The sequence below is a fragment of the Triticum aestivum genome, chromosome 2A (genome assembly GCF_018294505.1).
Source record: "Triticum aestivum cultivar Chinese Spring chromosome 2A, IWGSC CS RefSeq v2.1, whole genome shotgun sequence".
NCBI lineage: Eukaryota > Viridiplantae > Streptophyta > Magnoliopsida > Poales > Poaceae > Triticum > Triticum aestivum.
The window spans coordinates 300,938,603-300,951,315 of NC_057797.1; positions in this window are offsets into that span (position 1 = coordinate 300,938,603).

Here is a 12,713-nt window from a genome sequence, read left to right on the forward strand (position 1 = left end):
CACAGCCATCTCAATAGTAACCCCGAGTCCATAGGAGCAGTGAAGAGGCTCGGTGGATCCAGGATAAGATGGAAATATCCTGACAGTGCAGAGATACTGGCTTTGATTGAAGTCTCGGAATTGCTCTTCGACCGTGTACTCAGGATACCAGCGGTATCCAGCCTCAGTCATTACCCTGACCAACTTAGCAGTATGGCCGGGTACATCTAGGCATCGAGTCAGGCGAACCACTTGATTAAGGTCGCGAGTGGCCATCTGAAAGCACAATCATAATGCAAAGGCATTAGAATTTCTAGCAAAATTTCGGCAGCATAACAGCTGTAAATGCTCAAAAAGGATTTTGAGACATTTGACAAAGGATTTCGTACACACTCAACATCATCATATCAAAGTTCTGAAACCATTTGGCAACATAATGTGGTAGTAGAACTGAACTAGGCTTGTATCCATCAAACTTATAAGGTACTACTGATTAGTAACTCGTGATCCTGATAGAGAGAACAGATCCTAATTCCTTAACCCCCGGTGGAAGAATGGACTGACTCAGATCAGAATGTCATAAGATAGAGGAGTAAAAAGAGCCTTACGTTCCAACCCACAAACAATTCCCCTACATATAACTAAAGAATTTCTAGACTCAACATCGACCAGTTTGGCTTGGAGAACCTACAGGCAGTCCGGCTCTGATGCCAACGCTGTCAGGACCCCGACTCGATGTCACATCGATCTAGCTGGTAACACCTCATATCACTTTGCGGCCTCACGCACGGTATTCCCACGGGTGTCGTCTTACCTTTTCCCGGGACCGTTTGCGCCTTTTGGCTCACGTATATGATAGTGTCGCTAGCATCCATATGATAAAGAGCCCGGGCTGACATGACTAGTCGTAAACCCAAAGTGGCACAGACTTACAGGGACAGGCATCCATGACCCAGCTTCGAACGTGTCGGTCATCAGCAAGTGGGTCCGGGCTGTAGCACTGGGCTAGCAGGACTCCGGTAAACCGGGCTGTAGCGGGCTAACAGGACTCCGGTACTCAAAGCGTGACATTTCCCCGAAGGGACAGACACAGGAACGAAGAAGGACACATGCCGGCCAGCCTAAGTGTTCCAGAGCAGTAGCAAGCTACCATGGCTCAGCGGTAACACTAGGAGACATTTCCCGGTAAGAGAGGCTACTAAAGATAAACAACTAGATAGTCAGATCCCACACATACCAAGCATTTCAATCATACACACAATATGCTCGATATGTGCAAATACAACGAAGCATCACAACATGACTCTATGACACAAGTACTTTATTTAAGGCTCAGGGAGCCATACATATCATACACACAGGTACGGGTCTCACGACCCAACATACAAATCATACAGTCATACAAGCCAACAGCGGAAGTACTTTGTCTGGGTACAGACAACTAGTAAAATAAAAGAGGCTTGGAAAGCCTAGCTATACTACGTGGTCCATCACAAGCTCAGGGTCACCACCTGGGTCTTTAGCCTACTCGTTGATGTCAACGTCTACATAGAACCCATCAGAAGGGGTTGCAGCGTCTTCTGTAAAAATGTAGATTATAGCAACATGAGTACAAAGGTACTCAGCAAGACTTACATCAGATCCTACATACATGCATAGTATCAAGAAGGGTTGGTGGAGTTATTGCAGCAAGCCAGCTTTGACTCTTGGCTAGACTATCCTACGATACTCCAACTTGAAATAGTTTTGCGCACACGAGTCCACTACTCACCACTTCAATACACTACCGAGGATCCACCTCCGTCTTCCTACGGAAGAGCCATCCTCGGCACTCACACTTATCTTGAGGCTTTTAGTAGTTTCCATTTACTTGTCTATGAACTGTATAGGCAACCAAGTAGTCCTTTACCGCGGACGCGGCTATTCGAATAGATCATGATAACCCTGCAGGGGTGTACTTCTTCATACACGCTCTCACCACTTATCGTCGTTTACACGACATGTACTCGGCAACCTTCAAGCGGAAGCCCAACGTGGGTGTCGGCCACGACCTACCTAATCACCTAAGCCTCCAGTCCAGGTTTATCGCCTATTCAGGTTCCATCCGCAGGGAGTCCGGCCGAGGTTTCCCATACGGCCCCGAACGATGTGAACAGGGTTCCCGAGATACCTAACGGGTATTCGGTACACCCGGCCACGTACCTACCGCATCACAGCCCACCCCTACGGTCAGCGCTGTCCACGGCCTCCAGTAGGCTACAAACACCAGAAACTACTTGCAACTCCTGGACGGAGAACTAGGGTGAATAAGAAGTCGAGAGGGTCCATTGGTTTCGGGCCCAATGCATGGTAGTAGCTGATTCTTAAATCACACATACAGATCTCAGTGCTTAAGGTCGGCTTCAATGAAACAACCCACCATGTACTCCTACATGGCCTCTCATCGATACCTTTACCAAATCGTGTTCACCACACCACTCTCATTACCGACATAATCATTTCACTCTAGCCCATCACCCAGATGAACCAGACCTGACACGACTCTAAGCATAGCAGGCATAGCAAGGTAGGAACAACACATACATATGGCTCAATCAACTCCTACACATGCTAGTGGGTTTCATCTAGTTACTGTGGCAATGACAGGTCATGCAGAGGAAATGGGTTCAACTACCGTAGCACACAGCAGTTTGAATCGCGTTGTCTTAATGCAGTAAAAGAGAGCAGGAGCGAGAACATGGGATTGTATCGATATGATCAAATGGTTGGTTGCTTGCCTGATGGTTCGTTGCACGGATACGGTTCTTCGTTAGGGTAATCACGGTACTCCTCGGGGACAGATCCTGTCGCAAAGGACATCGATACACAAGCATCACCAAACAATGTGCAACAATATGATGCATGCATGAAACATGGCAATATGAGTGTGTTGGGCTAATGCAACTAAAACCAGAAGGGTTTGAACAAATTTGAATCAAAGATTCAAATTCCAAATTCAAATATGGCCTTTTAAAGTGCCTTTTCTTGTTCTGATTAAAACATCAATTAACTTGTTTGATCATGCATGAAAATAGTACAGATGGATAGATTGGATTTTTCTGATCATTTTTCATATATAATTTGTCCAATTTGGAGTTACAGAATAAAAGTTATGAATTTTTGAAGTTTAAATAATATTCTGGAATTTCCTGATTTAATTTAAATCCAGAAATTCAATTACTGCGTCAGCCTGACGTCACAGTGGCATCAGCAGGTCAACAGGGCTGGCTCGGGTCAAACCTGACGTGTGGGGTCCACACGTCAGTGACACAGGGGCTAATCCCGCGTTGACCCGGGCTGGTTAGCTTTGACTAGGCCCTGGGCCCACTTGTCAGCGTCAGTAGGTGGGGGGGTTAGTGACTAATTAACTAAGCCACGTCAGCCCGCCGGAGTTCTGGCCGGCGGCGACCATTAGCGCGGCGGCGAGAGTGGTTTTGGTCGTTTCGGCCACCAAATGGACCGCGGAGGCCACCGGAGTGGAGCTGAGGACAACCCGCAGCTCTTGGCGGAGCCCGTTGGGGTCGGGGTGGCCGGAGTCGACGGCGGTGAGCTCGGCTGCGGCCGCCGGGGTTCGGTCGTGCACGGGAACGGTGCTGGAGCTCGAAGTCGAGCAAAGCGAGGCGCTAGGGATGCTCTACGGGGTCTTGCGAACTTGTTGGACTCGCCGGGGTGACCAAATGGTCACCGGAGCTGCGTCGACGGCGAGCTCGGCGACGGCGGAGGTTCGGCCGTGGTGGGGAGGAAGCTACGGTGAGGGAACGAGGGGAAGGAGAGGGGGAAACGGTGGCGTAGCTCACCGCGGTTGCAGTGGGCGTCGAAGCGGGCTCGGGGACGCGCTGGAGACGGCGAATTCGACGGCGACGGTGGTCGGAGCCCGAAGAGGGGAACGGCGACGTGGCGGCGATGCAGGGCTTCCGGGGAGCTGTGGAGCGGTGGGGAGGAAGAGGGAGTCGAGGCGGAGCTCCTGAGCTAGTCGGGGAAGCGAGGGGTGGTCGGAGACGGTGGCTATGGCGAACGGCGGCGACGGTGGTGTTCGGTCGGGCGGGAGAGAGAGCGAGGGAGAGCCGGGGAGAGTGAATGGGGTGTCGGCGAGGTCGGGGCGACGACCAGAAGACGATCCACGCGGCGCAACGGCGACCAGGGCGATGCAGAGAGGCTGGGTGGTGCGTGGCGAGCTCGGGCGCGCCATGCTCACCTCCCTGCCTGCTCTGGCAAGGGGAAGCAGCTGGCTGGCACGGGCCAGCACAGTGCTGGGCCGGCTGGGCTGGGCAGGTAGGTCCAGGTAAGTCTACTCCTTTTATTTATTTTTCTGTTTTCTGTTTTTATTTAATATATCTGCAACTTTGTTGAATTAAATAAAATACCTAGGCAACTCCAAAAATCACCAAACTACTCCTGGTCCATAGTTGGATTATTTCCAGCATGAAACATTTTAGTTTGGAGATATTTGAGCATTTAAATATTTTATATAATTTTAAATGCCCAAATTCAAATATTTATGATTTAATTCAAAACCCTAGGATGGCCTAGGAAAATGTGCACCACTTTTGGCAGAGGTTCTGAACCAAGGCAAAAATGATGGGCATTTTAGAAGGGCATTTCAGGTTCATTGAAAAATTATTTTAGTAACCCTAGTTGGTTTCAGAGGGGACTGGGGGTTCTGTCATCCCCATTTCAAGTTTCTGATGAAAGAGTAAACATGATGCAACACTCTAATGCATGACTAGCTAGGGTGTGACACCATTTTCTGGCTAGGACAACGATTAATAATTTCAACCAACCGCTCAAAATAGAATTCAATAAAATTTCCCACATTTTGATGGGATCCGAAATATTTTTATCCCAAAATTTATAGTTAGTTTAAATATAATTTCAAAATATATTTGTATTACGCAAAAATCCAACAAAATATTGCGCGCGCAACAAGTAATGAAATTAAAATTTTCAAATTCCAATAATAATATATTTTTAAACTAATTACGTGTTTGGTGCATTTTTTATAATTACTGCCCCATTTTTATAATTACATCCCATTTATTATTTCTTAATGCCCATTTTCTTGTTAAGCCTAATGCATCCCTCCTAGGAAAGATTTGTAGCCCAGCGGGCGGAGGATAACAAGTTGACCCGGATATTGTGTACAACTGTCGGCCCAGTTGAATTGCTGATGTTGAGAAAAAGGCCTGTGTAATAGAGTACAACCTTACATGGCTAGTCAGCCAACATTCAGCGACACCGGAAAGGCCCAAATAAGGCTTCTGTACAACTTTTTGAAGTCACTGAGCTCAACTAATAACTTAAGAAAAAAGTTAGAGTACAGTGGAACCTAATTAAAAGCTGTCATGAGCGAAGAAATAATTCAACGGGTACCACTTGTGCGTGTGCGCGTGTGTGTTTGTGTGTGTGTGAGAGAGAGAGACCCATCGGTCAATGGTCGTAAGTACATCTTTCAGCCATATGCATTGCTGTTGCTCAGTAAAAACTTATATAGTTGACACAATCATATAGAACATCATAGCACACTGAACTTGCATACAAAAATTTCACGCAGGCAGCACAATCAGGGTGGAAGTAGTGGATCGCTACGGGTAGGGCTATGTTGAAACCAATGACCTCCTACATAAAGGTTCATCGTCTTTATCAATGATGGGGAAATGTATTCAATGCTGTGCAAAGAAAATAGTCAGACAACAGAATATATAAGTTCTAGTAGAACATTAAGTTGACGTACAACCCTTTCTAAAAAACGTCCAGGTAAAAAATTATAACATGTCACAATCAAATGTACTGGCACATCAGTGCTTCACACCCATAGTTCGGTTTTAACTAGTATCTGACAAGATTCAGTTGTTACCTCAAAGAGCACATCCAGCCAGCCAGCCCTGCCTCTTCTCCCAAAGAAGCAGTGGCCTCTGCCGCGCAATGGAGTAGGCCCTGTGCCATCCATCGTTTCGAGCAACATGGGGAAATTATGACATTGACTCCTGTAATGGACGTCGTTGACGGACCCAGGCACCAGCGGAAGCGGCAGGACTTCGATTGATGGATTGACCACTTCTTTGACCTGCACGAACACTCGATACAGGTACATCCGTAACGTGGTCCACGACGGCCTTAGTGGCGACGAATAGTACAACATCGGTTCCTGCACCGGTATCTCAACACTAATCACCTTCGGTATGGTGGACGACTTCTTCATCCATGCCATAACTATCAGAGCCCAGCTGTCTAGAGGGACAAACATACTTACGAGCTCACCTCTAAGGTCGTTGATAAGCTCATTCATGGGCTCGCTATTCCAAGCACGTCGAGGCATGCCATGGAAGGTAAGCTTTGTTAAAAACTCAAGCTCAGAGGGCACCGAGCCCCATCCTGGGTGCCACCGATTCAAGCTCACCAGCGTGCCTCACAGAACAAACGCCAGGAAGATTCGAACACACGACTGCAGTCAAAAGTTGTCCGAAACCTGACTAAGAGATCAGCCGGTGGCGAACAGATTTTGACGAGCAAGTCACTTATTTGGATGTCGTGCGCGATGCCGAGAGCTTTTACAAGGTCATCCGGCAAGTCGGGAGGCCGGTCGCCATTGATGGTTACCATCAGCACTTTGCCGGCAAACTGGTCATCAAGCGCCACCATGCCACTGTTGAGCGACAGCACGCAGCAGCCAAAGGTAGGACGGACCTTAGGATCTCCAGCTTGGAGATCTGCGTTGACCGGAGACATGATAGTGCACTTGAGTACAAGGAGTACATGAGGGGGATTTGGGGGAACTGAAGTAGGAATCGAGATTCCAGAGGTCGAGGAGGGGCGGGAGATTGGGGATTAAAAGGTAGCATGAATTTTGAACACGCGCCAATATGCTATCAGCGCGCAAGCACATGAAAACACTGGTGGCGCCCACATGTCGGCCTAAGAGTCCCAATTCTTCCTTTTTTGAAAGCCCGACCTTTTTATTTTGAGGATCTTTTGAGAGCCCGGCCTGAGAGTCATAATTGACGTGTTTGGCATTGCGTTACTACTCGGCTCATATTCAATGACACCTCATGGGCCCAAACAAGTGTACATCATCGAGAAGACACTAAGCTCAAATTATAACTTGAAAAAAGGAGATATACTCTAAACACTTGAGAATGGTGATGCCCTCATTTAGGCCATCAGTAGTTTGAGACAATAAACAGTTTGAAACAATGATATATACAACATTCAAACACTGGCTAGTGACTACTACTAACATAAACAACAAGACATGGTATTTCATAAGAAGTCTTGCTACACCACCAAAACGCACCCATCTGCAACGCTCAGACTCTCATGATCCAGATGAGAATGACATTCTAAATAGAGGCAACTATTACATAGTAAGAGTGACATAGACAAGGATGACCAAATGACAAGGAATATGCATAACAAAAGAGAGAACTACCTATCCAGAACAAGCAACAAAGACAACAAGTCATTCAAAGAGGGATGATCCAACACCATCATAATTTGCAGCCCCGCTTCGGCCACCAGTTTTCCGGAGACAACAATACTCCACCCTTTCAAAACAACAGCCCAATTACCGATCAACCTGAAGGCTTGAACCACATCACTGCCTATCGGACTCGACACATCCAAGGATCAAAGTTAATCCAGATGCCTTTGTCATTCTCACCTTCTTTTGGTTGCAGGTTGTATCGTTCACAATCAAGGGAGTTTGCTCCTGAACTCCTGGGGCTCACCGTGTAGACACAGTTTTCAATAGCAAACAGAGCCTCTCTGCCATCAAGGTCCTTTCCAACGGTGATCTCCTGGTTAATCGGATAATTGAGTCCGAGAAACATAGATTGTGAACCATGGCTGTTTATCCGCCTCCAACTCAAAAATCCAGAAGGCCCCAACTAAATAGTATCCTACTCATAGACGTAATAGCCACTTTATGGACACTCACGTATTTCACGGTGCTTGTATACAGTGGGGTTTTTGCAATATAACTTTTCTGGCTCATGTGTCTGAATGATCATCAGTCTTTTGTCGTCGTCTGAACGAGCGAGGAACCAATTGTGCTTCCCTATTTTGGGCAAAGGTGGTGTGATTACAAAGGGCGGTAACTATAGGGACAATGCATCATATGAAAAAGGGCAAACATTGTTAATGTAAGATTAGCATTGTTCAGAGTATGAGTAGGATAATGCAAGAAACATCATTGATATGTCCCTGTTGGAACTAGGAGGAAAATATAGGGAAATGTATACTGGGTTCGAAAATATAGAAGTGCCATGCATGGTTATACTGATGTTATCTCACAATCGATTCTTCATAGGAAACTACCATGTCATGCATGTTATGTAATCATGTTCTGTCCCCACAAACAAATTCTTCAAGGAAACTAACAGACCATGCATTGTTATATACTCATGTTCTGTGGGCAAATTTTTTGTGAGGATATTATTCTAGCCATTGATTGCTAAAGGGAGAATATAGGTATGTACACATGGTAAGCATTACAGGATTTCATTACTTCCAAATATAGAGTTCTCCATATGCACATTTACTTCCCTAATGTATGGTTAGATGAAACCAACGGTGTGATGCATGTTTCTACATCATGAAAATGAGGAAACTAACATGGCCATTGATACACACTCATATTTAGTAGTATATAGATTACTACTCCCTCCGTCCCAAAATACGTGTCTCAACTTTGTACTAACTCTAGTACAAAGTTGTACTATGCTTGAGATACTTATTTTTGGACAGAGGGAGTATAAAATAATGAGAATATCCATATCTTCCTAACCTTTTGATTATTCAGGGGTACAAATTGGCTGTAATGACATGGTCACAATCGCATGAATTAACTCATTCCAAATATAGCTGATTTACGACATCTCTAATGCATTGCCATAGTTCTACTCAAATTCTGCTCAAACAGGGATATGCCAATCATCACAAAAAGTTCAAACAGTTTCATGGCATCATCATTAACATCAGACGGAAACAACTTACACGCACCGTCCCAGCAATACATGGTGCCATCTGCTTTGTCGATCGTGTAGATGATGCCATTGTGTTCAATGGCATCACAGAAGTGTGTATGAGCTTTAACGATCCACTGCGAGGTGAGTTGTCTCCATCTAAAGAAGGCACCAGCGAAAAGATTGGCGAGTCCGCTGTCGAACAAGGCAATTAGCTTAACGTCTATGTAATTCGCATCTCATGTGGGCACTTGGCAGATTACAATCTTTTGCAAAACAAGGTGCGTCCAACTGACTTCGTAATCTAGATGACTTGGACTGCGATGGTAAAACCCTATATAATCCAACGTAGGAAGGATAATCTCATGGGTGGTGTGGAAGTTCACGAGTACCAACCTTTTCTGGACTTGTATGACGGAAGCCATCCAGTGGGAGCTCATGCCGACCCAGTACATACCTGCGAAGAAGTTTTGGGAAATGGTGATTGGATCGAAGTCGAGGGAAATGATGTATGGCGACCCACTACATACCTGCAAAGAAGTTTCGGCTAATGGAGGTCGGATTGAAATTGAGGGGAATCATGTACACCTCCATGTCATGGTGAGCAAATCTTGCAAGTAGGGTGTCTTGAAAAGCTTAGGCCTCGCTTTGATGATGGTCGTGTGCATGTCCCTCGAGCATGCAGCCAGCCATAGGGTGCTCAACATATCCATACACGAACAACAGAGGTCGAGGATGTCACTGGGGAGATGATGTCGCTTGAAGCTATGTCAGTATTTCCCCAAAGAGAAAGGGATGATGCAGCACAACGACGGTAGGTATTTCCCTCAGATGGGAAACCAAGGTTATCGAACCAGTAGGAGAAGCAAGCAACCCAACGTAAACAACACCTGCACACAAATAACAACTTCTCGCAACCCTACGTGTTATAGGGGTTGTCAATCCCTTCCGAGGTACGGCGCCTCAAGATAGGCAAACGGAACTGAGGTAAATTTGTTGTACATTGATAGATCGAACGCCAAATAAAATAAATAAGAATAAATTGCAGCAATGTATTTTTTTATTTTGGTTTAATAGATCTAAAAATAAATGCTGAGGAAAAGTAGATCGCAAAGGCAAATATATGAGAAAGAGACCCGGGGGCCGTAGGTTTCACTAGTGGCTTCTCTCAAGAAAAATAGCAAACAGTGGGTGAACAAATTACTGTTGGGAAATTTATGCAACATCAAATACTCATGATGATATCCAAGAAATAATCATTACATAGGCGTCACGTCCAAGATTAGTAGACCGGCTCTTTCCTGCATCTACTACTATTACTCCACACATCGAACGCTATCCACCATGCATCTAGTGTATTAAGTTCATGGAGAAACGGAGTAATGCAACAAGAACGATGACGTGATGTAGACAAGATCTATCTATGTAGAGACAGACCCCATCGTTTTATCCTTAGTAGCAACGATACATATGTGTCGGTTCCCCTACTGTCACTGGGATCAAACACCGTAAGATCGAACCCACTACAAAGCACCTCCTCCCACTGCAAGAGAAATAGATCAAGTTCGCCAAACAAAACCCAAATATCGGAGAAGAAATACGAGGCTATAAGCAATCATGCATAAAAGATATCATAAAAACTAAAATACTTCCATGGATATGAAAAGATAGATGTGATCATAAACTCAAAGTTCATCGATCCCAACAAACACAATGCAAAAAAGTTACATCATATGGATCTCCAAGAGACCATTGTATTGAGAATCAAGAGAGAGAGAGAGAGAGAGAGGAAGCCATCTGGCTACTAACTACGGACCTGAAGGTCTACAAAGAACTACTCACACATCATCGGAGAGGCAGCAATGGAAGTGGTGAACCCCATCTGAGATGGTGTCTAGATTGGATCTGGTGGTTCTGGAGTCTACAGCGCCTGGATCAATATTTTGTCGACTCCCCTAGGGTTTTGGGAATATTGGGCTATTTATAGAGCAAAGAGGCGGTGTGGGGGCACCCGAGGTGGGAACAGCCCACCATGGCACGCCTAGGCCTCCTGGCGCGCCCTAGTGGGTTGTGCTCTCCTCAGAGCACCCCAGGCGCATCGAGGGCCCATTATGTTCCTCCTGGTTCAAAAAATCTCTATAAAGTTTCATTGCGTTTGGACTCCATTTGGTATTGATTTTCCGCGATGTAAAAAACATGGAAAAACAGTAACTGGCACTTGGCACTATATCAATAGGTTAGTACCAAAAAATGATATAAAATGACTATAAAACATCCAAGATTTATAATAATAGAATGGAACAATCAAAAATTATAGATACGTCGGAAACATATCAGCACCCCCAAGCTTAACTCCTACTCATTCTCGAGTAGGTAAGTGATAAAACCATATTTTTTGATGTGGAATGCTGCCTAACATGTCATATCATATTCCTTTCTTTATAGCATGGACATTTGGACTTTTATGTTGTTCAAAGCAATAGTCTAGTTTTGACATGATAATTTAAGTACTCAAGCATATCAACAAGCACCATGTCTTCCAAAATATCAATGCTAGAATAAGTTATCCCTAGCCCATCATGCTCAATCATTGATCCATTCATGAAACACACTCGCATATTAGCTACACCCAATACTCAAGTACGATCATATTGCCTCCTAGTTGGTGCTTTTATAAGAGAAGATGGAGACTCAAATTCAAAAATAAAAATTGCATAAAGTAAAAGCAAGGCCCTTAGTAGAGGGAAGTAGGGATTTGTAGAAGTGCCAGAGTTCAAAGTGAAAAACTTACAGATAAAAACATTTTGGGAGGTGTATCCATCCCACCAATGAAAACGACTTAGAGTTCCCAACACTTTCCATGCTAGATATATCATAGGCGGTTCGCAAACAGAAAATAAATTTTATTCCTTTTTCCACCATACTTTCACTTTCCAAGGCTAACTGTATCCATGGGTGCCTTCCATACCAACACTTTCCAAGGAATTTATTATTTGAAAACATAAAGTAATTCATTTTTTCATTTTGGGACTCGGCATCCCAAAAACCTTTGCCTTACTCTCGTGCAATGACAAGTGAATAAACACTCATCATGAGAATAACACATCCAACATGGAAAAGATTAGCCACCCCTCACCGCTCCGCGAGCAAAACGAACACACAAAAGAGAAGTTTATTTTGAAAATTAGAGATGGCACATGCAAATTTGCTTAGAATGGCAAAAGAATACCACATATAGGTAGATATAATGGAGTCATGTGGCAAAACTGGTTTAAAGGATTTTGGATGCACAAGTAGAGATCATACTTAGTGCAAAATGAAGGCTAGAAAAAGATTGAGAAGCGACCAACCAAGAAACAGATATTCTCATAAGCAAGCATAAAGCATAATTAACACGGAATAATGCACGACAAGTAGGATATAATTTCATTGCATGACTATCGACTCTCATGCTTGCATAGGGAATCACAAACCTTAACACCAATATTCTTACTAAAGGATAATTACTCATCAACATAACTCACATATCACATCATCATACCTCAAAACTATTACTAAGAATCAAGTTTTTTTTGTCCAATGATCTTCATGAAAGTTTTTATTATATCCTTCTTGGATATCTATAACTTTGGGACTAATTTTCATATGTTGCTTTTGAAAAGCTCAAACAAATATCATGAGCATAATTTGTCTTTCTCCCAAGTTAATTTAAGTGAAGCAAGAGAGAATTTCTTC